This window comes from Podarcis bocagei (assembly GCF_964188305.1).
Source record: "Podarcis bocagei genome assembly, chromosome: 3".
NCBI classification, from domain to species: Eukaryota; Metazoa; Chordata; class Lepidosauria; order Squamata; family Lacertidae; genus Podarcis; species Podarcis bocagei.
The window spans coordinates 65,496,316-65,502,498 of NC_138127.1; positions in this window are offsets into that span (position 1 = coordinate 65,496,316).

Here is a 6,183-nt window from a genome sequence, read left to right on the forward strand (position 1 = left end):
TTGCCAAATGTTATTTACAAGAAATATTTATGGCAATAAGCAAAAATGAAGTGTGAATATGAATTTCCTATTTCTTCCCTTTTATCATATATTTAGATGAACTAAAAGAGCCATTACTGATGGAAGCTCCAACACCCCCCCCCCCACTTTTACTTAAAAAATAATAATCACACATTTCTCACATAGTCTAGTTTGGCCAATAAAGAATATGTAACTTTACTTGGAGTGTTATTGATCTTTTGTCCAAGGAGCAAGATGTTGGCGGAAGTATTTAATGTGTGCTCTGGTATACTGCTAGATCTGAAAAGGGCAGCTGCCTTGGAGGACATTCAGTCAAGCAAACCTCTTAATTTGAATTGCTATCATTCTTTCCTTGCAGTCCTTCCATCCCTCATTTGTACGCATGCATTGGTTTTCTGAATTACCACAATAAGTTTGCTTTATTCACAGAATCTGATGGAGAAGATCTTAAGAGATCGTGCAGTTCACCCATTTGTGATCAGTGCAGGATCTGCAGTACAGAAAACAGATTTTTGGCTTGGATGGGTCATCGGCCTGATTCAGCAGCCTATTCTCATGTTCTTATGAGTTATCATTTCAAATATTTCGGTGGTTTTGAGGCAGTGGGGTGGGGGGAGAGAACCAAGTAATCTGGCTTGAGCTTCTTGGAGGAAGAGTAGACTAAAGTTGGCATCCGTCTGTCTCGGAAGACAATGGAGGAGTGTGCCTTTGTGGATGAAGTCAAACTTGGAAGGCTGCTGTGGCTGTAGAGACTGATACAGGAGAGACATGTTTTATTGCAGCGGGGGCAGATGCTTCTCTCTGCACTCCTCCCAGCGGTCATTCCTCCTCTGGTCACTGCTACGGATGCACAACCAGACTCTGTTTCCAGGCACTGTGGTCGTCTGCAAAGGATTCCCACACGGTGCAGTTGATATTGCCAGCCTTCGTGTCATGTTACAGACATATTTGTAAAACACAGTTTGTTTGCCACCGGGCCTGGTGCCTCAAGCCAGCTCCCCATAGCACTAATACTAATAATTGTATTCCATGTTGTCTTTAAAAAGAATTTAATTGGTTTTACATAGTATGCTTCTACTGAAGAATTATTAAGTTCTTCAAAATGTCAGCTTTGCACCAAGCAAAAATCCAGTTCCCTCATTGTGGGTATGTGGCTTAGAATTTTTTAGTCCAAGGCTGAGGTAATGTTACTGCAGGCCTGGCACTTCTAAAGAATGACCACTTTCCAAAGATTGTTGTGGTTGCTAAGCAACCTGCAGATTGCCTAATGGCTCCCAAACTTAATCACAGCTCAGCTGGAGTGTGTTGTGTCTAATATCATGTGGGATGTTCAAGACTTCAAAACACAAATTAATATTTGTGTTGGATTTGAAAGCAAGTTCACAGAGGTCAGCTGCAATGAACACATCCATCTTTTCACTCAGCTATAAACATGATTTAATTTCAGGGGGTGCTGTGGTTTGTTGCTGAATTGCTTTTGGTTTCCTGTGTCTGACATACGGTCTACCAATATTATGCGTCTCCCAAGATCAGAATGACACAGAACCACATTAATGTCTGTGGAATGGGGAAAGGGGTATACAGAAAAGAAAAACTGGCCTAAATACCTTAATACAGAATCAGCCATGTCTTCTTCCTGGCTATTTTTATTTATCTTTTCATAAATATTCATTTGATACATATTTATATCCCACTGTTCCAATGCAAACACATTACATGGGAGTGTACAGCAAAAGTTCAAAACAGATGATATGGAATAAAGGCTGTTTTGGCAAGCAAAACAAAATCCCACTCATAAAACCTTTACTGCCTCCCATGGCAGGACTGCCAGAATACAAAAATCAAATGGGGAAAGAAACCAAGAAAGAGGTCCAAGCAAACTTCATGAGGCAAGATGTTCCAACCATAGATGGGACACAAGCCATATTTACATGTTATAAATACATGTGGGGTGGGTTTGGAGGCTTAGCAGAAAGAAACACATTCTCATTAGCTTCCAACTTGTGAAAAGTAACTGCCTGAAGGAGGGAGGCCTTTGTACTCAGCAATCCCACCCACCATTGAACCCAACGGCTTTTGACTATACACGATTTTGGCTTTAGGCGAAATCCCCAGAATGCAACACAACACACACAGCACGTAAGTTACAAGCTTGCTGTCATCAGCAAGGCGTGGAATTCTGCCTGGAAACAAACTGGCAAACAGTGCAGATATCACACGATAGGTGTGATATCGCCACAGAGATGTGAGTAGCCATAACTTGCCAGCTCCCTCAGTTGGGAAGGTGTGTAGAAAGGCAAAAGAGTCTTGCCTTCCCCTCCCGCAGTCAATTCCAGCTGTGTCTCCCAGGCCAGGGCTTTAAGACAAGCAGAGCAACTGGGAAGAGAGAAGAGTTTAGGGGGCGGGAAAACTTTTAATAATTTTATAGGTTTGTGACCTTATTCCTCAGTTTGATATTTTTACATGGTTTTAATGTATTGTAATTTTGCTGTTATTTTTACTTATAATGTAGTAATGATTTAGCAATGAATTGTCGATAGTGCATTTCTGTCTATTATTTGTTGATAATTTGAGAGTTGATTTTATTGTATAATGGATTATTGAGTATTACTTTATTTGATATAAATTGGTTATTTTAAGCCATAATTTTTATTATGATTTGTATCGGTTTGGATTATCAGGCGCGCAATCTTGCGTATTTTGTTGTTTTTTGATGTTGTAAGCCACCTTGTGTATAGCAATGTAGAATATATGGTATACAAATTAAAAATGAAGCAAAATTGAAAAACTCCCATGCAAGAGGGAGTTACTAACATTGTTGCTGCTGTGGTCTGGACCAACTGATGCTTCTGAAATCTCTTAAACGGAATTTGTACATAACTAATGCATGTGTCACCATTGTTTAGAAGCATTATTACCATGTAGACAAGCTTTTGAAGATCATGCCACACAAGTATTAATAGACTTGCAGTCGTGCTTTAGTTTCCACTGCCAGGTTGTTCAGGTGGTATCACAAATAACAAACCCATCAGCTGTAAACAATGGAATAGTACTAGACAAGTTTTTGAGAACTGGAGAGAGATTAGATATCTATCTGCGTGTGTCGCTCATAAACCTGCTATATAAGCAGTTACCATGTAAAATATTAACAGCTTCATATACCTCAGCAAAGATAATCTTATTCCTTGCTTTAGATTTTTTTAAAAAAACATTCCTTGACCAATTCTCCTGGGTTTACGGCATCGTTAAGGGGCAACGAGGTGTAATCTATGTTGCACTCTTAAATGTATTTTTGCTTTGCCTCTAAAACACCTTCCATTCTCATTAGGGAGCAAAGCCTTTCATAAAAGTCAACATGGAATCTACGTGCCTAAGGGCAAATTTATGCAGTGACAGAAACATTTGCTTAGGAGTAAGTCTTGCTAAAATCCATGAGACTGCTTCTGAGCAAATGTGTTCAGAACAGATGTGCTTCATTTAGGCAGGAAAAAAACTGTCCTTAAAAAAGATATAAAATATGTTTAAAATAAAGCAACCTTTAAAGTATATTTCAAAATAGGGGTGCCAAAATTGTGCCGCTCTACTCTGCCTCAAGAGTGGCTAGGAGGGAAAGCAGCGAGGAGAGGGAAGCAGGAAGTCACTGGTGGAGCGCAAAAGGTGACAGAAAGCAAACTTTTTGAGTTTCTGGTCCATGGTCTCTCATATACCTCCTTGCCAAGGGCACAAGGGAGCCTAGGTGCGCCTCTGCCCATAGCCAGGATATCTTGAACATTATACTCCCTCATTTGATGGACCGTCTGCAGGATTGTTGATTGAAAACCACCACTTGCGAATCGGGGAGGAAAAATGCTCCTTCGAGAAGCAAGGAAAATGTAAGTCCGCTCTTCAGTTATTAGCTGATAAGCACAGCACTGGACAGATGTAAAACTGCAAGGAAATGATGGCTGGAGGGGTGGGCGGGCTTGGAGTGCCTGCTTAAGGTTATCAGTGGGGCCAAGGCTTCCGCTGAAGAACTATTAAGAGTTGAGATTCATGAATTATTCTGTGTGTCTTCCTTTCATTATTGACTTACGCACTTCTCGACTGACGTGGCTTTATTTTTTGCAGGGAAACGTTAAAATACGTGGCACACAGTCATGTCTGCTTTTCCTGAACCACAGTCATTTTCAGGATTGCATTATCAGCATTACAGATTCTGGCCCACACTTTCTATTTATTTGTTCAGTGAATGTGCAATTGGCCCTAGCTACTTAAAAGTAGAAGCATACACACAGACGCACATGCCTACTACATTCTCTTACCATTTTGCAGTTGTTGTGATGGAATTTCCTGCAAATTGTGTTGGACAGGCAGGTAAGGCATATTCACTTAGCAATGCTCTGCCTCAGGTTTTACAGACCAACAAATACAAAATACCCTATGCCCACACACGCCGTCATCATCATCATTCAGCCCAGCTGATTTGGCAAGAAGTGTTGTAAACTTTTTCTGTGACCTGCTTATTGGAGAGGCACAAAGCAGGGATGATTACTCACTTATTGCAGCTGAACACCTCCCTCCCTGCCTAGGGAAGGCCAAACAACCCGGGCTCTTTTTCTGCTGTTGAAAAACATTAACAGCTGTGCCAAATTAAGTGTAAAATGCTGGCTGTAATCATGGGAGCATTTTACACCTATTTCAGGATGCCTTAGGGGCCCAGGCAACAAAAAGCAGGACTTAGAGAGATCAGTTGCAAGACAGATTTTTTTAAATTAAGTCATATTCATGGGGGGGGGGTGCTTTCAGGTTGCCTCGCAAACTTGCTCTCAAACAATTTGTAGAATGAGAATTGTAGAGTTGGAAGGGACTCTGAGGGTCATCTAGTCCAACCCCCTGAAATGCCAGAATCTCAGCTAAAGCATCCATAACAGATGGCCATCCAACCTCTGCTTTAAAACCACCAAGGAAGGAGAGTCCACAACTGCTATTATTATTATTTATTGAATGAATGTACATACTGCCCTATACCCGGAGGTCTCAGGGCAGTTCCACTGTTGAACAGCTCTTACTGTCAGAAAATTCTTCCTGATGTTTAATCAGATCAGAATCTTCTTCCTTGTAACGTGAAGCCATTGCTTCGGGTCCTCCCTTCCAGAACAGGTGGCTGCATCTTCCATGTGAAAGCCCTTTATATATTTGAAGATGGTTATCATATGTCCTCTCTGTCTCCTCTTTTCCAGACTAAACATACCCAGCTCCTTCAACCCTTCCTCATAAAGCTTGGTTTCCAAACCCTTGATCACCTTGGTTGTCCTCCTCTGCATACATTCCAGCTTGACAAGATCAAATTGTGTGCCCAAAACTGGACATATTAATCTCTAATCTCTATTACATGGGATGTATGTCTTTTTGGACCATTTTTATTAGCACACTGGATGTACATTTACAGAGAAGACAGGAGAAGGATGCATCTGGAGGTCCAGACCAAGCCAGTGTTCAGTCATTCATTCCTGCGTATAATCAGCAGAGGATGCTTAACCTCCCCAAATATTTATATTTCTTGAAAGTGCAGTTACTCTTTATTCCCTTTCTGCAATTTTTGATCATTTTAAGGTAGAGAACCGCTCTTGGTCATTAATAAATCCAGCAGCCAATCCATACTAAAATATTATTTGACTGCTCTCAATTGTTTGGGAGAAAGTGACCCATGCCTTTCCCTTTCAGCATTAGCAATTCGCCTCAATGAACAGTTTGCTATTAGTACATACAACCCTTAACTACTTGGGACCAGTTTACCTATAGGATCACCTTACTCCAGGCTTCCTCAACCTCAGCCCTCCAGACGTTTTTGGCCTACAACTCCCATGATGCCTAGCTAGCAGGACCAGTGGTCAGGGATGCTGGGAATTGTAGTCTCAAAACATCTGGAGGGCTGAGGTTGAGGAAGCCTGCTTTACTCCATATATACTGGGTGAGGGGTGCATTGTTACTATGGTATGTATTTTTGTGTTTTTATATTGTAAATTGCCCTGTGATCCTCAGATGAAGGGAAGTACAGAAGACAGTCAAAGAAACAAAACATATACCCACTTGACCATTTCAGTCAGTGGGACTGGCACCATTACAGGGGCCACAGAATACCCGCTCCACATTTGTACAAAATTAATATTTTAGTGTGGCACT